Below are 23,043 nucleotides of genomic sequence, written 5' to 3' on the forward strand. Positions count from 1 at the left end.
TGCCGTCACCTTCCCTGCCAGACGAAAACAAACGAATACTAACATACAGACGAACGATACTTGACCCGCACGAGCAGGCGCGTATGTCACAGGCCCGGAGCTCCCTCTTTAGCTTATGCCCGTTTGTCAGTCAGGCGTAAAGTTACTTTAAAGAAGTGCTGTCACCTTCCCTGCCAGACGAAAACAAACGAATACTAACATACAAACGAACGATACTTGACCCGCACGAGCAGGCGCGTATGTCACAGGCCCGGAGCTCCCTCTTTAGCTTATGCCCGTTTGTCAGTCAGGCGTAAAGTTACTTTAAAGAAGTGCCGTCACCTTCCCTGCCAGACGAAAACAAACGAATACTAACATACAGACGAACGATACTTGACCCGCACGAGCAGGCGCGTATGTCACAGGCCCGGAGCTCCCTCTTTAGCTTATGCCCGTTTGTCAGTCAGGCGTAAAGTTACTTTAAAGAAGTGCCGTCACCTTCCCTGCCAGACGAAAACAAACGAATACTAACATACAGACGAACGATACTTGCCCCGCACGAGCAGGCGCGTATGTCACAGGCCCGGAGCTCCCTCTTTAGCTTATGCCCGTTTGTCAGTCAGGCGTAAAGTTACTTTAAAGAAGTGCCGTCACCTTCCCTGCCAGACGAAAACAAACGAATACTAACATACAGACGAACGATACTTGCCCCGCACGAGCAGGCGCGTATGTCACAGGCCCGGAGCTCCCTCTTTAGCTTATGCCCGTTTGTCAGTCAGGCGTAAAGTTACTTTAAAGAAGTGCCGTCACCTTCCCTGCCAGACGAAAACAAACGAATACTAACATACAGACGAACGATACTTGACCCGCACGAGCAGGCGCGTATGTCACAGGCCCGGAGCTCCCTCTTTAGCTTATGCCCGTTTGTCAGTCAGGCGTAAAGTTACTTTAAAGAAGTGCCGTCACCTTCCCTGCCAGACGAAAACAAACGAATACTAACATACAGACGAACGATACTTGACCCGCACGAGCAGGCGCGTATGTCACAGGCCCGGAGCTCCCTCTTTAGCTTATGCCCGTTTGTCAGTCAGGCGTAAAGTTACTTTAAAGAAGTGCCGTCACCTTCCCTGCCAGACGAAAACAAACGAATACTAACATACAAACGAACGATACTTGACCCGCACGAGCAGGCGCGTATGTCACAGGCCCGGAGCTCCCTCTTTAGCTTATGCCCGTTTGTCAGTCAGGCGTAAAGTTACTTTAAAGAAGTGCCGTCACCTTCCCTGCCAGACGAAAACAAACGAATACTAACATACAGACGAACGATACTTGACCCGCACGAGCAGGCGCGTATGTCACAGGCCCGGAGCTCCCTCTTTAGCTTATGCCCGTTTGTCAGTCAGGCGTAAAGTTACTTTAAAGAAGTGCCGTCACCTTCCCTGCCAGACGAAAACAAACGAATACTAACATACAGACGAACGATACTTGACCCGCACGAGCAGGCGCGTATGTCACAGGCCCGGAGCTCCCTCTTTAGCTTATGCCCGTTTGTCAGTCAGGCGTAAAGTTACTTTAAAGAAGTGCCGTCACCTTCCCTGCCAGACGAAAACAAACGAATACTAACATACAGACGAACGATACTTGACCCGCACGAGCAGGCGCGTATGTCACAGGCCCGGAGCTCCCTCTTTAGCTTATGCCCGTTTGTCAGTCAGGCGTAAAGTTACTTTAAAGAAGTGCCGTCACCTTCCCTGCCAGACGAAAACAAACGAATACTAACATACAGACGAACGATACTTGACCCGCACGAGCAGGCGCGTATGTCACAGGCCCGGAGCTCCCTCTTTAGCTTATGCCCGTTTGTCAGTCAGGCGTAAAGTTACTTTAAAGAAGTGCCGTCACCTTCCCTGCCAGACGAAAACAAACGAATACTAACATACAGACGAACGATACTTGACCCGCACGAGCAGGCGCGTATGTCACAGGCCCGGAGCTCCCTCTTTAGCTTATGCCCGTTTGTCAGTCAGGCGTAAAGTTACTTTAAAGTGTCGTCACCTTCCCTGCCAGCCGAAAACAAACGAATACTAACATACAGACGAACGATACTTGACCCGCACGAGCAGGCGCGTATGTCACAGGCCCGGAGCTCCCTCTTTAGCTTATGCCCGTTTGTCAGTCAGGCGTAAAGTTACTTTAAAGTGTCGTCACCTTCCCTGCCAGCCGAAAACAAACGAATACTAACATACAGACGAACGATACTTGACCCGCACGAGCAGGCGCGTATGTCACAGGCCCGGAGCTCCCTCTTTAGCTTATGCCCGTTTGTCAGTCAGGCGTAAAGTTACTTTAAAGTGTCGTCACCTTCCCTGCCAGACGAAAACAAACGAATACTAACATACAGACGAACGATACTTGACCCGCACGAGCAGGCGCGTATGTCACAGGCCCGGAGCTCCCTCTTTAGCTTATGCCCGTTTGTCAGTCAGGCGTAAAGTTACTTTAAAGAAGTGCCGTCACCTTCCCTGCCAGACGAAAACAAACGAATACTAACATACAGACGAACGATACTTGACCCGCACGAGCAGGCGCGTATGTCACAGGCCCGGAGCTCCCTCTTTAGCTTATGCCCGTTTGTCAGTCAGGCGTAAAGTTACTTTAAAGTGTCGTCACCTTCCCTGCCAGACGAAAACAAACGAATACTAACATACAGACGAACGATACTTGACCCGCACGAGCAGGCGCGTATGTCACAGGCCCGGAGCTCCCTCTTTAGCTTATGCCCGTTTGTCAGTCAGGCGTAAAGTTACTTTAAAGTGCCGTCACCTTCCCTGCCAGACGAAAACAAACGAATACTAACATACAGACGAACGATACTTGACCCGCACGAGCAGGCGCGTATGTCACAGGCCCGGAGCTCCCTCTTTAGCTTATGCCCGTTTGTCAGTCAGGCGTAAAGTTACTTTAAAGAAGTGCCGTCACCTTCCCTGCCAGACGAAAACAAACGAATACTAACATACAGACGAACGATACTTGCCCCGCACGAGCAGGCGCGTATGTCACAGGCCCGGAGCTCCCTCTTTAGCTTATGCCCGTTTGTCAGTCAGGCGTAAAGTTACTTTAAAGTGTCGTCACCTTCCCTGCCAGCCGAAAACAAACGAATACTAACATACAGACGAACGATACTTGACCCGCACGAGCAGGCGCGTATGTCACAGGCCCGGAGCTCCCTCTTTAGCTTATGCCCGTTTGTCAGTCAGGCGTAAAGTTACTTTAAAGAAGTGCCGTCACCTTCCCTGCCAGACGAAAACAAACGAATACTAACATACAGACGAACGATACTTGCCCCGCACGAGCAGGCGCGTATGTCACAGGCCCGGAGCTCCCTCTTTAGCTTATGCCCGTTTGTCAGTCAGGCGTAAAGTTACTTTAAAGAAGTGCCGTCACCTTCCCTGCCAGACGAAAACAAACGAATACTAACATACAGACGAACGATACTTGACCCGCACGAGCAGGCGCGTATGTCACAGGCCCGGAGCTCCCTCTTTAGCTTATGCCCGTTTGTCAGTCAGGCGTAAAGTTACTTTAAAGTGCCGTCACCTTCCCTGCCAGACGAAAACAAACGAATACTAACATACAGACGAACGATACTTGACCCGCACGAGCAGGCGCGTATGTCACAGGCCCGGAGCTCCCTCTTTAGCTTATGCCCGTTTGTCAGTCAGGCGTAAAGTTACTTTAAAGAAGTGCCGTCACCTTCCCTGCCAGACGAAAACAAACGAATACTAACATACAGACGAACGATACTTGCCCCGCACGAGCAGGCGCGTATGTCACAGGCCCGGAGCTCCCTCTTTAGCTTATGCCCGTTTGTCAGTCAGGCGTAAAGTTACTTTAAAGTGTCGTCACCTTCCCTGCCAGCCGAAAACAAACGAATACTAACATACAGACGAACGATACTTGACCCGCACGAGCAGGCGCGTATGTCACAGGCCCGGAGCTCCCTCTTTAGCTTATGCCCGTTTGTCAGTCAGGCGTAAAGTTACTTTAAAGAAGTGCCGTCACCTTCCCTGCCAGACGAAAACAAACGAATACTAACATACAGACGAACGATACTTGCCCCGCACGAGCAGGCGCGTATGTCACAGGCCCGGAGCTCCCTCTTTAGCTTATGCCCGTTTGTCAGTCAGGCGTAAAGTTACTTTAAAGAAGTGCCGTCACCTTCCCTGCCAGACGAAAACAAACGAATACTAACATACAGACGAACGATACTTGACCCGCACGAGCAGGCGCGTATGTCACAGGCGCGGAGCTCCCTCTTTAGCTTATGCCCGTTTGTCAGTCAGGCGTAAAGTTACTTTAAAGAAGTGCCGTCACCTTCCCTGCCAGACGAAAACAAACGAATACTAACATACAGACGAACGATACTTGCCCCGCACGAGCAGGCGCGTATGTCACAGGCCCGGAGCTCCCTCTTTAGCTTATGCCCGTTTGTCAGTCAGGCGTAAAGTTACTTTAAAGAAGTGCCGTCACCTTCCCTGCCAGACGAAAACAAACGAATACTAACATACAGACGAACGATACTTGCCCCGCACGAGCAGGCGCGTATGTCACAGGCCCGGAGCTCCCTCTTTAGCTTATGCCCGTTTGTCAGTCAGGCGTAAAGTTACTTTAAAGAAGTGCCGTCACCTTCCCTGCCAGACGAAAACAAACGAATACTAACATACAGACGAACGATACTTGCCCCGCACGAGCAGGCGCGTATGTCACAGGCCCGGAGCTCCCTCTTTAGCTTATGCCCGTTTGTCAGTCAGGCGTAAAGTTACTTTAAAGAAGTGCCGTCACCTTCCCTGCCAGACGAAAACAAACGAATACTAACATACAGACGAACGATACTTGCCCCGCACGAGCAGGCGCGTATGTCACAGGCCCGGAGCTCCCTCTTTAGCTTATGCCCGTTTGTCAGTCAGGCGTAAAGTTACTTTAAAGAAGTGCCGTCACCTTCCCTGCCAGACGAAAACAAACGAATACTAACATACAGACGAACGATACTTGACCCGCACGAGCAGGCGCGTATGTCACAGGCCCGGAGCTCCCTCTTTAGCTTATGCCCGTTTGTCAGTCAGGCGTAAAGTTACTTTAAAGTGTCGTCACCTTCCCTGCCAGACGAAAACAAACGAATACTAACATACAGACGAACGATACTTGCCCCGCACGAGCAGGCGCGTATGTCACAGGCCCGGAGCTCCCTCTTTAGCTTATGCCCGTTTGTCAGTCAGGCGTAAAGTTACTTTAAAGTGTCGTCACCTTCCCTGCCAGACGAAAACAAACGAATACTAACATACAGACGAACGATACTTGACCCGCACGAGCAGGCGCGTATGTCACAGGCCCGGAGCTCCCTCTTTAGCTTATGCCCGTTTGTCAGTCAGGCGTAAAGTTACTTTAAAGTGTCGTCACCTTCCCTGCCAGACGAAAACAAACGAATACTAACATACAGACGAACGATACTTGCCCCGCACGAGCAGGCGCGTATGTCACAGGCCCGGAGCTCCCTCTTTAGCTTATGCCCGTTTGTCAGTCAGGCGTAAAGTTACTTTAAAGAAGTGCCGTCACCTTCCCTGCCAGACGAAAACAAACGAATACTAACATACAGACGAACGATACTTGACCCGCACGAGCAGGCGCGTATGTCACAGGCCCGGAGCTCCCTCTTTAGCTTATGCCCGTTTGTCAGTCAGGCGTAAAGTTACTTTAAAGTGTCGTCACCTTCCCTGCCAGACGAAAACAAACGAATACTAACATACAGACGAACGATACTTGACCCGCACGAGCAGGCGCGTATGTCACAGGCCCGGAGCTCCCTCTTTAGCTTATGCCCGTTTGTCAGTCAGGCGTAAAGTTACTTTAAAGAAGTGCCGTCACCTTCCCTGCCAGACGAAAACAAACGAATACTAACATACAGACGAACGATACTTGACCCGCACGAGCAGGCGCGTATGTCACAGGCCCGGAGCTCCCTCTTTAGCTTATGCCCGTTTGTCAGTCAGGCGTAAAGTTACTTTAAAGAAGTGCCGTCACCTTCCCTGCCAGACGAAAACAAACGAATACTAACATACAGACGAACGATACTTGCCCCGCACGAGCAGGCGCGTATGTCACAGGCCCGGAGCTCCCTCTTTAGCTTATGCCCGTTTGTCAGTCAGGCGTAAAGTTACTTTAAAGTGTCGTCACCTTCCCTGCCAGACGAAAACAAACGAATACTAACATACAGACGAACGATACTTGACCCGCACGAGCAGGCGCGTATGTCACAGGCCCGGAGCTCCCTCTTTAGCTTATGCCCGTTTGTCAGTCAGGCGTAAAGTTACTTTAAAGAAGTGCCGTCACCTTCCCTGCCAGACGAAAACAAACGAATACTAACATACAGACGAACGATACTTGACCCGCACGAGCAGGCGCGTATGTCACAGGCCCGGAGCTCCCTCTTTAGCTTATGCCCGTTTGTCAGTCAGGCGTAAAGTTACTTTAAAGTGTCGTCACCTTCCCTGCCAGACGAAAACAAACGAATACTAACATACAGACGAACGATACTTGACCCGCACGAGCAGGCGCGTATGTCACAGGCCCGGAGCTCCCTCTTTAGCTTATGCCCGTTTGTCAGTCAGGCGTAAAGTTACTTTAAAGAAGTGCCGTCACCTTCCCTGCCAGACGAAAACAAACGAATACTAACATACAGACGAACGATACTTGACCCGCACGAGCAGGCGCGTATGTCACAGGCCCGGAGCTCCCTCTTTAGCTTATGCCCGTTTGTCAGTCAGGCGTAAAGTTACTTTAAAGAAGTGCCGTCACCTTCCCTGCCAGACGAAAACAAACGAATACTAACATACAGACGAACGATACTTGCCCCGCACGAGCAGGCGCGTATGTCACAGGCCCGGAGCTCCCTCTTTAGCTTATGCCCGTTTGTCAGTCAGGCGTAAAGTTACTTTAAAGTGTCGTCACCTTCCCTGCCAGCCGAAAACAAACGAATACTAACATACAGACGAACGATACTTGACCCGCACGAGCAGGCGCGTATGTCACAGGCCCGGAGCTCCCTCTTTAGCTTATGCCCGTTTGTCAGTCAGGCGTAAAGTTACTTTAAAGAAGTGCCGTCACCTTCCCTGCCAGACGAAAACAAACGAATACTAACATACAGACGAACGATACTTGCCCCGCACTAGCAGGCGCGTATGTCACAGGCCCGGAGCTCCCTCTTTAGCTTATGCCCGTTTGTCAGTCAGGCGTAAAGTTACTTTAAAGTGTCGTCACCTTCCCTGCCAGCCGAAAACAAACGAATACTAACATACAGACGAACGATACTTGACCCGCACGAGCAGGCGCGTATGTCACAGGCCCGGAGCTCCCTCTTTAGCTTATGCCCGTTTGTCAGTCAGGCGTAAAGTTACTTTAAAGAAGTGCCGTCACCTTCCCTGCCAGACGAAAACAAACGAATACTAACATACAGACGAACGATACTTGCCCCGCACGAGCAGGCGCGTATGTCACAGGCCCGGAGCTCCCTCTTTAGCTTATGCCCGTTTGTCAGTCAGGCGTAAAGTTACTTTAAAGAAGTGCCGTCACCTTCCCTGCCAGACGAAAACAAACGAATACTAACATACAGACGAACGATACTTGACCCGCACGAGCAGGCGCGTATGTCACAGGCCCGGAGCTCCCTCTTTAGCTTATGCCCGTTTGTCAGTCAGGCGTAAAGTTACTTTAAAGAAGTGCCGTCACCTTCCCTGCCAGACGAAAACAAACGAATACTAACATACAGACGAACGATACTTGACCCGCAGGAGCAGGCGCGTATGTCACAGGCCCGGAGCTCCCTCTTTAGCTTATGCCCGTTTGTCAGTCAGGCGTAAAGTTACTTTAAAGAAGTGCCGTCACCTTCCCTGCCAGACGAAAACAAACGAATACTAACATACAGACGAACGATACTTGACCCGCACGAGCAGGCGCGTATGTCACAGGCCCGGAGCTCCCTCTTTAGCTTATGCCCGTTTGTCAGTCAGGCGTAAAGTTACTTTAAAGAAGTGCCGTCACCTTCCCTGCCAGGCGAAAACAAACGAATACTAACATACAGACGAACGATACTTGACCCGCACGAGCAGGCGCGTATGTCACAGGCCCGGAGCTCCCTCTTTAGCTTATGCCCGTTTGTCAGTCAGGCGTAAAGTTACTTTAAAGAAGTGCCGTCACCTTCCCTGCCAGACGAAAACAAACGAATACTAACATACAGACGAACGATACTTGACCCGCACGAGCAGGCGCGTATGTCACAGGCCCGGAGCTCCCTCTTTAGCTTATGCCCGTTTGTCAGTCAGGCGTAAAGTTACTTTAAAGAAGTGCCGTCACCTTCCCTGCCAGACGAAAACAAACGAATACTAACATACAGACGAACGATACTTGACCCGCACGAGCAGGCGCGTATGTCACAGGCCCGGAGCTCCCTCTTTAGCTTATGCCCGTTTGTCAGTCAGGCGTAAAGTTACTTTAAAGAAGTGCCGTCACCTTCCCTGCCAGACGAAAACAAACGAATACTAACATACAGACGAACGATACTTGACCCGCACGAGCAGGCGCGTATGTCACAGGCCCGGAGCTCCCTCTTTAGCTTATGCCCGTTTGTCAGTCAGGCGTAAAGTTACTTTAAAGAAGTGCCGTCACCTTCCCTGCCAGCCGAAAACAAACGAATACTAACATACAGACGAACGATACTTGACCCGCACGAGCAGGCGCGTATGTCACAGGCCCGGAGCTCCCTCTTTAGCTTATGCCCGTTTGTCAGTCAGGCGTAAAGTTACTTTAAAGAAGTGCCGTCACCTTCCCTGCCAGACGAAAACAAACGAATACTAACATACAGACGAACGATACTTGACCCGCACGAGCAGGCGCGTATGTCACAGGCCCGGAGCTCCCTCTTTAGCTTATGCCCGTTTGTCAGTCAGGCGTAAAGTTACTTTAAAGAAGTGCCGTCACCTTCCCTGCCAGACGAAAACAAACGAATACTAACATACAGACGAACGATACTTGACCCGCACGAGCAGGCGCGTATGTCACAGGCCCGGAGCTCCCTCTTTAGCTTATGCCCGTTTGTCAGTCAGGCGTAAAGTTACTTTAAAGAAGTGCCGTCACCTTCCCTGCCAGACGAAAACAAACGAATACTAACATACAGACGAACGATACTTGACCCGCACGAGCAGGCGCGTATGTCACAGGCCCGGAGCTCCCTCTTTAGCTTATGCCCGTTTGTCAGTCAGGCGTAAAGTTACTTTAAAGAAGTGCCGTCACCTTCCCTGCCAGCCGAAAACAAACGAATACTAACATACAGACGAACGATACTTGACCCGCACGAGCAGGCGCGTATGTCACAGGCCCGGAGCTCCCTCTTTAGCTTATGCCCGTTTGTCAGTCAGGCGTAAAGTTACTTTAAAGAAGTGCCGTCACCTTCCCTGCCAGACGAAAACAAACGAATACTAACATACAGACGAACGATACTTGACCCGCACGAGCAGGCGCGTATGTCACAGGCCCGGAGCTCCCTCTTTAGCTTATGCCCGTTTGTCAGTCAGGCGTAAAGTTACTTTAAAGAAGTGCCGTCACCTTCCCTGCCAGACGAAAACAAACGAATACTAACATACAGACGAACGATACTTGACCCGCACGAGCAGGCGCGTATGTCACAGGCCCGGAGCTCCCTCTTTAGCTTATGCCCGTTTGTCAGTCAGGCGTAAAGTTACTTTAAAGAAGTGCCGTCACCTTCCCTGCCAGACGAAAACAAACGAATACTAACATACAGACGAACGATACTTGACCCGCACGAGCAGGCGCGTATGTCACAGGCCCGGAGCTCCCTCTTTAGCTTATGCCCGTTTGTCAGTCAGGCGTAAAGTTACTTTAAAGAAGTGCCGTCACCTTCCCTGCCAGACGAAAACAAACGAATACTAACATACAGACGAACGATACTTGACCCGCACGAGCAGGCGCGTATGTCACAGGCCCGGAGCTCCCTCTTTAGCTTATGCCCGTTTGTCAGTCAGGCGTAAAGTTACTTTAAAGAAGTGCCGTCACCTTCCCTGCCAGACGAAAACAAACGAATACTAACATACAGACGAACGATACTTGACCCGCACGAGCAGGCGCGTATGTCACAGGCCCGGAGCTCCCTCTTTAGCTTATGCCCGTTTGTCAGTCAGGCGTAAAGTTACTTTAAAGAAGTGCCGTCACCTTCCCTGCCAGACGAAAACAAACGAATACTAACATACAGACGAACGATACTTGACCCGCACGAGCAGGCGCGTATGTCACAGGCCCGGAGCTCCCTCTTTAGCTTATGCCCGTTTGTCAGTCAGGCGTAAAGTTACTTTAAAGAAGTGCCGTCACCTTCCCTGCCAGACGAAAACAAACGAATACTAACATACAGACGAACGATACTTGACCCGCACGAGCAGGCGCGTATGTCACAGGCCCGGAGCTCCCTCTTTAGCTTATGCCCGTTTGTCAGTCAGGCGTAAAGTTACTTTAAAGAAGTGCCGTCACCTTCCCTGCCAGACGAAAACAAACGAATACTAACATACAGACGTCCACAACGTCGCAAGGCGATTGGCTAATCGGTCTCCGTTCATATAGCAATCGCCTTTTCGCCTCCTTCAAAGCTTGGAGAGGCTCTTTCTAATCCAGTCGCACCAAAATCATCATGGAGCATCGTCGTACTGAAGGCGTTCTTTGCTAATATAGGCGTCTTTGGCACTGTATATGCAATCAACTTTACAATCCCCTACTGAAAATAAGTATAAAGCACCATCTCGGACCATCTCGGAATGTAACTCTCTTCCATCTCGCGTTTCTGAGGCTGCCAATTTTTTTGATGCCAGTGATAGTTATTTCTATTTTTTAGATGTGCTTACTTTTTCTGTTTAATATCTTGCATGTTAGTATTTTGCACGTCACTCTCTTGGATTACATTGATTGGCATATGCCTCAAATATGTATATCAATGTGTTTTATTTTTGGTTTCAAAAGTGCGTATTTGTATTTTACTGGTTCTTTCCACTACTGCTTAGGCCAGTCTTTAACCTGCAGTATGTGCTAAATAAAAATAATAATATATAAAGTGCCCATCAGCTTTGAAGAATTATGGGACCTCACAGGCCTTCAAAATCCTTCACGAATACCTTACAGAAAAGAATTCCAGGGATACCCCACAAAACAACCCTTCAGGCCCCACAGCCCTTCAACCCGTCACATCCTTCAGCCCAAACCCCTTTGCACATTAACCCTTTAGACGCCCAAATGACTGCGAACCTTAGTCAAAAATGCGGTTCAAAGCGTAATTGGAAATTTATTTCAGACATTTAGTTTTCCATGCATATTGTAACTATAAAAGACGATAAAAAACCAACGTTTGTTGGAGCCCGGCCGCAAGCAGCTGTAGACGAAAGCGATGAGATCAAATAGTGACAACTAACTTCTTTATCAAACAAAAAAATAATTTATACATATATATATATATATATATACATATATATATATAGTTGGATCTGAGCGGGTGCGTCGGTTGTTTACGCGGGATTGTGACGGCTCGAACGCTTCTACTTAGCGTAGATCAGGGATACCAAGCCGGGACTGTGAGGCGTGATAAATCGTTAGCGCTGACATCTGTGATCGTGAGAGGAAGAACGGCAGAAAAGCCGGAGGCAGACGCAAGGTTAGACCTGTTCATTCGCAGCCAATGATTGTTTAACTTCATTCCGCCGGTGTTTTCTCGTGAAATAAAACAAGAAGTGATTCGGCAATGACCGCGCAAGTGATGGTTTTTTACCTCCGTGTTTATTAAAGTCGTACCAGCAAACTGAACTCCACCGCTGGCAATCGCTGTCCGTGCCCTGCCGCTTCGAAGCGGCCGAAAGGTATGTGATATTGCCGAATGCGGACGTATTCGTGATTTGCGACATGGGCGCCGGGGTACGTATAATTTCGGCCGGCCTGTGTCGCGCGTTATTTCTGCAGCTAAGCAGTGACAGTCGTCACTGCTCTTCGGAAAGATCAGTCGGCTGAACCGTAGGTGGGCTCGTCAAGTTCGAGCAGCGGCCATTTTGAATGGTGGAGGGGGAAGCGGTGGGGAGGGGTGTGGGGGAGGCCGCTCCCAAAATGCAAGTTTATCTTCCCCTCGTCGCTTCGGAGCGGGCCCCACGGAGCGGAATTTTGCCTCCCTTGCGGATTTTGGAAAGGGCTCCGGATCTACGAGTGGAATTCACCATAAGACATAAAAAGTCACCACATCATTGATATATTCTATAGAATTCTTTCCGAAACCAAACGTTACGGTTCGTTCACCGCACATCGCACAGATCACCAGAGAACGGCCTTTCACTTCCGTAATACACAAAATTGATGACACAGAAATGGTACGAAACACTCGGAGAGATTGTCACGGAGAGGTGTAGGGAACAAAGATAAATAAATAAGAATAAAATTACCCACCCCTGATCTTAACGAAAATTGTGTTGAAAAAAATAAAAGATTAGGTAATAAAAAAAAGACACGTAAAGGTAATAAAAAAAAAATAATAATCAAGACGGAAATACTCAGTCGCACACGGCAAGAACAAAAACCAACTCCTCCGGCCATTCCCTGAAGGGGACACAACCAAATGCGTGCGAACATGCTCTCACAGCACCGTAAGACCGCTACGCCATGACGAAATAAACCCAACAACTAAACAATGCTAACAAAAAGTTAGTATAAGAAAACATTAAAAAAAAACGTTCAGCAGAACCGCACCCGAGAAACAAAGTTCAGTGGGGTGAAGAAACACACACGAAATAGAAAGAAAGTCTTAACTGACCGACGCCGAGTCCAGTCCCACGACACTGAAGCCTGGCAGGATGACGGTGTCCAGATGATGCTCAAATCTGTTCTTCACTCTGTTCCGCACAGCCACGACGGCTGTGCGGAACAGTGGCTGTGCGGAACAAAGTGAAGAGTAGATTCGAGCAGCGATGCGCGAGAAGGTAACGGAGATGTAACACGCCTCGAGTTTCATATTGGGAGAGGAGCTTTCGAGGTAGTTACTGCAGTTACTCAAACTTTCTCGTTCCCCTTCCCTTTTTAAAAAGAACACGTCAGCCCGCGCTAACTTTCCATCTCGGGAGAAGACCACTCTTCACAAATGGCTATAGTTGACAAGGAGGCTGACTTCGACCCAACTAGTCTCCGGGCAGAATAAACACAAGTATATTCACCAACGCGCTCGTTTTTAATGTTAGACTCCGGGCTTTGCTCTTTCCAAAAGAGATAACCCTTCGATGCTATCGAAGCTCCGCGGAGAGAGAGCACAGCCGTTTCAAGGATAGGGCGCTCGAAGTTGGACAAACACGCGGTCTCGTTTCACGCGTGCACGGATCGCTGTAAACTTGAGGAAGAAAACGAGAAAGGACGGACAAACACAAACCAACCCGCTCGTTCTGTCCCTACGGATCGCTGGTTTCAAAATTTCCCCACATCCCTGACGATACCGGCCCATCTTCGTGTGTGCGTCTGCGGGATTTTTGTCCCGCTCTGCCGGTTTTAGCGCGCTAGCGGCGTTGTTTTGGCCGGCAGAACTGTTGTTGACCGCAGATATCGTAAGGCCGTGGTGTTCTCATCCTCCCAGGCAACACTTCCTTTGCTTTTTCTTCTGCAATCTTCTGACTGACTGACTCCTCCTGGGTGGCCGTCACTGTGCGCCGTGTCAACGACAAATTCGTACCATTTCAGTCCTCGTGACACAAGGGTGAGCAGCTCGCTTTACTGCCACGGGTCGTCCTATCTAACGCGACGACCGCGAAAGGTCGTGGTAATCTGCTGGTTCCGAAAGGGTGGAACGTTCATATAAGCCAATGAAGGCCCCGAATCAATGCGACGTCTGCCGATTTCTACACATTAAACATTTACGACGCCTGCTGGTCTGTTAAGAAGTGTTGCTTTCTCTTTTGAACTCCTCCAATGTAGCTTGCCGCCTATATTAAAATTTAAATGATCAATAAATATAACATGGTGGAACTGCTGTATTTCATTTTTATGTGGGAACGTTCAAAAAAGGCAAAAATATTTCCACGTTTGTGAAGACGCGAAATTCGACATTCCTTTTCGAGCCGTAAAAACACGTTTTTGTACGATATTGATGCTTAAATATAGAACATACAAACAAAATACACACTTCCTCGACTTGCTTTTGGAGCAGATAACTATTATATCTACATTTTAACAAAAAAATATAAAAAAATAAAGAAATGTTTTTTTTTTCTTTAGACAATCGATTTAAGAATTGGTACTTTATGGTTTTAGCATAACATTAACGTAAACGTACCAGAAAGGAAATTTTATACAGCTGAGTGATCTTATAATATTAATAAAGAGCGTGTTTTGGGCCCTCCATAGACATAAAATGCGTCGACGTAACACAAGTAGATCGGAAGTATTTAATTGTCAAAGTACATCAACAATTAACCGAGGGAACATTTTTGACATTTAAAAAAAAAAAAAAGAAAAAAAAGCAAAGCGCCTAAGATTATTTCATGGCTTTAGAGCCTTTTAACTGTACTTACAGAGTGCTTGAAAATAGTTAATATACTATGGACTCAAAATCCACGGCGGGAGATCGAGCGAAACCTCCGACCCATGACGGATGTGAAAAACATTGCTTTCCGCCGCGGCGTCTTTTAAAATTCGTACGTCGAGAACGAAAAATTCGACGAACTTTCGGTTTGTGGCTACTGCGTTTTAGAGACGACGCCATAAAATATATTTCGTTCAGCGAATTTAAGAATTTGGCACTTTTTGCCTGCACGATTTGAGATGAAATCACCCATTTGTGCACCTGCTCGGTTTTATTAGCTGAACTACCATATATAGGAAAACTACCCAGCCGTATTGTAAGTGCTTTGAAAGACACACACACACACACGTCTGTGTGTGTGTGAGTGTGCGTGCGTGCGTTTGTGTGTGTGTGTGTCTGTGTGTGTGTCTGCGTGTGTGTGTGTGTGTGTGTGTGTGTTTCAAAATACTTACAATACGGCTGGGTAAATTCCCGATATATGGTAGTTCAGCTAATAAAACCAAGCAGGTGTACCTCGCGAACATACACGAACTTTCAGAAAGCAAATTTAGTGAAAACCACGAACTCGCTAGCAGCACCCGCCACCGTCGAGAAATGCTGAGCACAGTCACTGTGTAGTCCCTGATGGCGTCGCGGCGGCGTCTTCGGCGTCTTTTTCGCTCGCTGGATGCTTCTGAAGCTGGACGGACGAAGAGGCGCAAGGAACAGGCCCGGACAGCGGCTGTCATCCGCCTTCTCGGGACCCACAATGCCATGATCCCGGTGCGCAGGCACTACATGCGGTGGGACGCTGACCCCGACTGCCAGGCTTGAGCCGAGTATACCGACACCGGCCACCATCTCCTTAAACGCGCCGAACACGATGGCGCTCGAGTGGTGCTGAAGGCGGCCAACACCGAACTGGGGTTCACTTGCGGAACCAAGGAAGAAACGGCACGGATCAAAACAGACCAAGGGGCGAGCCCTCAAAGCCATGCTCTCCTTCCTGGAGGAAACCGGTCCGCTCCAGACATCCATGGTGGCGTGGGTTGCTGTTCGTGTACTTTGACGACAAATAGAGAGGACGTCTGATTCTGGTGAAGAGCAGAATGGTTCTGTTCATTTTCTTCTTTTCGGGGAGGGTACCCCGCAGAGGCACCGGTTCTCGGGACGGATCGCCGCCGCTTCCGCCTGGGCTTCTCCCCGCATCCCTGTTCCAGGGCGGGCACGGGGAGCGAGGGAAGACCGAGCGCACAGGATTGCGTTCGCCTCCAACCGCCGCTCGGGCCACGCCACGTCAATTCTTCACATGGGGTAGTCGCCCCCAGAGTGTCGAACCGATACTTTTATCGGTTCGGTTCGGGTTCGGGTTCACGGCTTTCGGTTCAGTTCCGGTTCAGTTCCGGGGCGCGAAAAATAACGGTTCAAACCGGTTCGAACCGGTTCGAACCGGTTTGAACCGTTAAATTGAGAATATATTTTCCGCGTTGTTCTGTCAATAGGCACTATTTAGGCCGTGAAACAATACTGCTGTAAACGATCTGATTTTTGCGAGGACCTATTTTTGAGAATTTCGCGAATCGCCTACCATTCGCGAAAAATGGGTCCCGCGAACAATTTCGGTAAAATGTAAACACATCGAAATTTATATTGAGATTCCACCGCGTCGAGAAAATTACAACCCGCGAATTATTCCAAAACTTCAGCTTTGACCTAAATCGCGGAATGTTGAGCCCACGAAAACAAAGTCGTTTACAGTATATAGTTTTCTTTTTTTTTATCGTTTGTTCAATTCAGTTTTATTTTCAGGTACCAAAATTATAAAATTCTGTTATTTATTCCTACACAACAAGAAAGGAAAATCTACATTAACATACAAAACGTCGTGTTTATACGACTCAACATCCCTTCGTTTACCAGAGTCACATACATTGTACCTGAATCGAAATGTTTTCGCGAAGTGAAGTAGGTTGCCTAAAATACCCGTGATTGGTACCACTTTGTATCGCAGTATTAGATGTTGAATCGTGGTTTTGCCCTTGAACTAAGGAATTAATTACAGTGAAGAAAATCATGAAATGGGCACCTTGTCGACATATATACCATAAAATGTGTTTTACGGAATACGTTTCACAATATATATATGATGACGAGACGACTGAGCTTAAGGCAGTATAATTTTCAAAATGTCACGAAAGTCACGGGACAAGTCCTTCCAGTCTATATTTTATAGAAACACTAAGCGACAATCGCAGTGCTTGTTTTTCTAACTAGCATTGTTTGCTCTCAGCAACATGATGCGGGCGACGAATCATGCGAAAAGGAGTGGCTGAAATTGTTCACTCTAATCTATGAGCACCTTCGTACTGAGATCGAATCTGACCTAAAACAGTGCTTACCCATGTGAGCATTTTCTTATATTGGATAAATTGGCATAGCCTGGATATTAAGGTTTGCTCTTGACAAAATGCAGGTCAATTTAATTTGCAAATAAGCATCACCCTCGCTAATTGATGATTTTTGTTAAATAGAACAAAGTGGTATTTCATGCTCTACTCAATTCGGAAGCTACTTAATTGAACACTTTCTGAGAGTTTAAGTCTGCAATCGTCATAGTTCCACCATTCGTTCCAGTAAAAAAGGCGATAATAAAAACACATAAAAAAACGCGATAATAAACTTCTATATATTTGAGAAGTTATATATGCGTGAGGAACACATAGTTATTTAAATTAGTTTTAAAATAAAAAAAACATGATTTAAAGCTTTTCCAAATCACCTATAACGTGTCTATAAAGGATAAAAGCGCCGAAAAAGATTTGCAGAACATCTTTGAGATAATTTAAAGGTGCATTTACTTATATATCTTTGAGGTGAGGGTCTTCTATTTATGCTGCCAAATCCTCAGACGGGAATCAAGTATATTTTTACTATCATCAATAAATTTGACTATATGAAGTTCACATAACCGCCTGAGACCGACACGGAAGGACGATACTCGAAAATACGCCAGCTGTTGAGTCTTCGGCAACGTGCTTTTGTTAGCTGTTTTGCAGTGTAAAATACTGGGTTGCAGGGTAAGCCAAAAAACAGTGGTCACATGATATAACGGAAGGCAAATACACGAAATGTGCAGAAATAAGGAGATGACACGCAATTTTTTCTAAATAATCTCTTACACAACGCTTTACTGCAAAAAGAAATGCATAGAAATGTATAAAATGATATTCCTAATTAAACATAGATTCCGCACTGGGCAAACGAAGATTTTTAGAATCCTAATATAAATCACTTTTGGGCATTAGCTTGCCTCAGCTAGAAACGTCGCGAGATGCTACCTCGGGAGGCTAATGTTATGTTAGGTTTTACGTGCACTTGTTTTGGGACCTTACTTCACGACTCTGTTCTTTATCAGTCATGTGCTCCAACATTTGATTAGGCTGCCGTATATCATCGCGAGACTGCTATAAATACTGCACAACTTTACACCTTGGACGTCTACTGCTAGTGTTGCGAACGTTGCACTTCACCAGAAAGATAAAGTATTTAACATGGTTTGCACGTGACGTAATCGCACTAGATACTGGTTGTCAATGCGAGTTGTTCTTGCTGAGAAAATCAAATCCGGTGGGGCAAAATGCACGCTGCAAAAGTTTCGCGCTCAGTGCAAGCTATGTATTTGAGAGGCACATATTTTTCTTGTTGGTGCATCGTCGTTAGGCACGGCGCGAGTATCTGGCACGACGAAAACGTGCTTTCTGGCAAGAGTGTTTTTACAACTAAAAGTTGTACCAACTACCCATCTGTCACTATCGTTTCCAGGACACGCTTTCTAGTCTGCGCCGAAGATGCGGGGCAGAGGAATCTTTACGACACAGTATGCTTTAAAACTACCCCCCTCCCCACTCCCTTTATTTTAGTTGCTCCTCAAGATACATTTTATTCCTCAGGGATTGCCTGCTCCGTACTGAGTGGTCTTCACTCGACAATTATATTTGTGTCACTTGTTAACAGTCATTCTTCCTTGCTTTTACTTTGCACCAAACTGTGAAGGTTAAACAAAATACAGGGCGGTCGAAACTTGGAGAACTTGAGAGCGACACTCCTCTGAGACTTAAAGCGGCAGCCACCGTTCGGCTATCCCCGTGAGGCCACTAGGATCATTCCTCTCAGGTATCCCTCCCGTACACACTAATAGTTCCATGTTAGGTCGGACTAATACGTCACATTTAGACCCATTAACACTTCTATTCCCGGGACAACTTTCTGAGGCAGTTGAGCAATAACGAAAACATGTTTGGGAGCCTCAATGGTGTGAGTACATGTAAAATGGGTCGTGCAGCATTTTTTTTTTACCTTAAGTTCAATAAATACCGCTAAGATGTAATCCCTTACGTTGATAACTTGCAGAAGCATCCATTAGTTTGCCCCTCCGCGAAATGGCAGACAGTTGAAAGAAAGAAATGAAACAGATTTCCCATCCTCAACTCGCAATTAGAACTACCAGCCATGTGATCTGATCCTAATATATACACCGTCAGTGTTTATCATAGTCATACGCAGGGTTGGCAAAGCAGAGAGCATGGGCTAATCTTCAGATATAGTTTTAGTTGGGCTATAATGCCCGAGCCCCACTAAAGCGACAAACAGAAACAAACGACAGCGGCTAGCCTTAAGCCAGAGTATTTCGCGATTTGACAGGCTTTGTAGAATAAAGAAGGCTATGCTCAAACACGAGTATCATGCACACGATGGAACAATTTTCAGGCTTGTAAACGCTCGTGCTAACTTCGCGAGCACCGAACAACTCAGAGCCGTATAAAGGTACCATCGCGAACATGCTGCATGTGTCTGAGGATTGTCGCTGTTGTTTGTTTCTGTTTCTAGCTCTAGTGGGACTCGGGCCCATCATAATCTTTGAGTTGAACACGAGCCGTTACCCGAATGTTTGGCGATGCTGGTTGTCATGAACCAGAGCATTCAACTCGGGATCATGACAATCGGGTACATCATGGTGTCACGTGACTCTCAGTGCGAAGTTGTGATGTCATGTGACTTCACGGCATCAACAACGTTAATAGATCTTGCGACGTCCTCAATTTGAATCGACTTAACGCGGTGAGTCACGTGACGTCACGGGGTCACGTGATGTGACATTACTTGACAGCATGTCTTGACATCATGACGTCACGTGACGATGTGACACATGGCTAAACATAGTGCCAATAAGAAAGCGCCGCAAAAAACCAGGATTTATTATACATTGCAATTCTGTATATGACGATTTGATCAATACCTAGAGTAATACACGTGCCAAATTTTTATTCCCAAATAATAAATTTGTAATACTAACAAAAAATATACCGTGAACCGTTTTGAACCGGTTACCGTTATATTTTTTTCCGGTTCAGTTCCGGTTCAGTTCCAAGATGGCGGCGAAGATTTCGGTTCGGTTCAGTTCCGGTTCGGCTAAAAATAACGGTTCTGTTCCGGTTTTCGGTTCGGTTCGGTTCCGGTTCGACACCCTGGTCGCCCCCCGTGGCCTCCTTGGCGACCAAACACCCGGGCAGTGACAGACGGGTCCAGGAGCCCACACCCACGATTTCCTTTGTTTCCTTTTCTAACTACATCGCCCGATTCAAAAATGGCCAAGCGGCTTCCTCGACGAATTTATCAAAAGGGCCACGCGATCTCTACCACAAACCCGTTAAAAGGATTTTGATGGGTGGTTTGGTTTTACGGAGAGAATAAGGACAGACCTCACAGCCCTCTCAAAAGGTCTATGACAGGTCTCTTACACCCTTCACGAATTTCCTGAAGGATAAGTCAGGCTCCTTAGAAAGATTTGACTGACATTTCAAACACATCAAACAAATATGATGGGTACGTCAGAACATTTAAGAAATCCTGGTGGGCCCCATAGACGGATTTTCAGTAGGGTCATGTGCATCTCCACGGATCGCTTACAATTTTATTGTTCTTGTTGAGTGTTTCAAAAAAGGCCAATTATTTTTCAATGCCCCCAAGAACTGGCAGAGCATATGGTGGTGGTACGAAGATGTACGCTTGTTTCGCCGGTGTGTGGATAGGAAACTTTCGGTATACAAGAACACTCTCTATAAAGCTACACGCCCCCAGCGAATTGAGATCGGCTCTTCAAGAAGGGTGAGGTAAAGGAGAAATTGCTCATTTCATAAGCCCAAATTGCGACCATACAGGGAGGTTGGTGCTACTCTTCTACAATCTAGTTACTTTAGTCACCCGTGATCTGTTTATATATATATATATATATATATATATATATATATATATATATATATATATATATATATATATATATATATATATATATATATATATATATATATATATATAGGGTGTTTTTTTTCTTATTCTTACACATTTGCTAAAAAAAAAACCGTGAAAAGTGCACTAATGCGGTTTGTGCAGGTGGGTTATACGGCCGGGCGGACATGATGTGGGTGGCTAATCTTTGCGATAAGTCGGCTAATTAATTAAAATTTGTTAATTAACTTTTAATTAGTGGAAATAGACATACGGTTTCAATTAGAAACTTGTAGAGCATCATCGAAAACCACTAAATCAACCATTTTTGGAAGGATATAACGCCGGGGAAGCATTTTACAGCATTCTGTAAAAACGCTCCATTTGAACGCGTTTCTAGATTTCGGTTTCTTATCGGAGCGCATCACCGCGCCCGAGGTCCTGCTCCCCAGTGGCTGAGACGCGCAACAGACGTGCGCCGTACTTCCCCCCATTCTACGAGGGAGGCGAGAAGGTGGCTTCACGCCGCGACCACCGGGGAGCAGGATTGCGGGCGCGTAGAAGCGCTCCAATAAGAAACCGAAATCTAGGAACGCGTCCAAATAGAGCGTTTTTACAGAACGCCGTGAAATGCTGCCCCGGCGTTATATCCTTCTAAAAATAGTTGATTTACGGGTTTTCGATGATGCTCAGCAAGTTTCTAATTGAAGCCATATGTCTATTTCAACTAGTTAAAAGTTAATTAACGAATTTTAATTAATTAGCCGACTTATCGCAAAGATTAGCTACACACATAATGTCCGCCCGGCCGTATAACCCACCTGCACAAACCGCATTATTGTGGCTTTCACGTTTTTTTTTTTTTTAAACAAATGTGTAAGAATAAAAAAAAACACCCTAGATATATATATATATATATATATATATATATATATATATATATATATATATATATATATATTGTTTTCAACAGTTCAGAACGAAGACAACTCGCGCGAGGTCATTCCCCAAACAAGATGTTCACGGTGCGTTCAACGACGCACATTGGAAGCACCTTCGAAAACCTCGGGCCCTTTGCTTTCGGGGCTGTGAACGGGTAATGCAGAGTCAACAATATGAAACGATTGACTTCCTGTTTTGTTTCGGTCTTTTGTGCAAACAAAATAACCGCCCTATGTCGCATGAGAACTGGGGAATGAGCGGTATTATGTGCCCCCAATAATTCCTCAGGCGCCTATTACAAAACACTTTTAATGCGAAAGCATTAACTGTCTCATGGAGCGAGCCGACGATATCAACTTTGAAACCGCACCAAACGGAACGTTAAGCGAAATACGCTATAACTTCGCCAATACCAGAAACTCCTACGAAAACCTATGTGAGCGGCTGCGAAGGTGACAGTGCACTCTTAGAAAAAAGGGTCAGTATAGTCCTCCCTAAAGGGAGGAACGCTCTTGACACATATGTTCCTTCAGAAAGGGAGAAACTTTCGTCCCTTAAGCAGGGGAGGAAAAGTTCCTCCGTCGACTGCATCTCATTATGGCGGCCACGAATCGAGCAAATCGAGCTCGGTAAGGCTTAACGAGAACACTAAGTCTATTGCACGAAGCGAGAGGAGCAGGAAATAAAAACGTAACACGAGCTTTCCGCGAACTGTATTTATTTCCGAAGTTTCTTTACCCCTGCAGGTAAAGAAACTTACGTTTCGAAAGCATGCAGTCACTCAGTCTTCTCATCGTCAGCACTGCGATGTTCAACGGAGACAACCGGCACTCAGTTCGCGCACTTTATGTCCTACCTTTGCTATTCCTCGAGCCGCAATTCCTTCGTCAACCGTTGCCTCAACCGCACATCACGGAGGAGTGAAAATCATTCGCCCGCAAAACCAAAAGCCGCTCTCAAAAAAAAGCAAATCCGAAGCAACCTCTTGGCTTATCTCAGCACGGTAACACGAAATTATGGCGTAGCCGCGTAGCGTAAAAGGATGTTAAATCGCTTGCCACCAGATGGCAGGGTCAAGCAGAGTAATCGCACGTAGCTAGGCTAGGTGGCGCTAGGTACCGCCCAATTCATGTTTTACAAAAAAATATTTTTATTTCTTTACGCCACAATTGCGTTTCCTTTTCTTCGGAATCTCTAACACATGCAGA

Source organism: Ixodes scapularis, unplaced genomic scaffold (assembly GCF_016920785.2).
Source record: "Ixodes scapularis isolate PalLabHiFi unplaced genomic scaffold, ASM1692078v2 ptg003014l_1__unscaffolded, whole genome shotgun sequence".
NCBI classification, from domain to species: Eukaryota; Metazoa; Arthropoda; class Arachnida; order Ixodida; family Ixodidae; genus Ixodes; species Ixodes scapularis.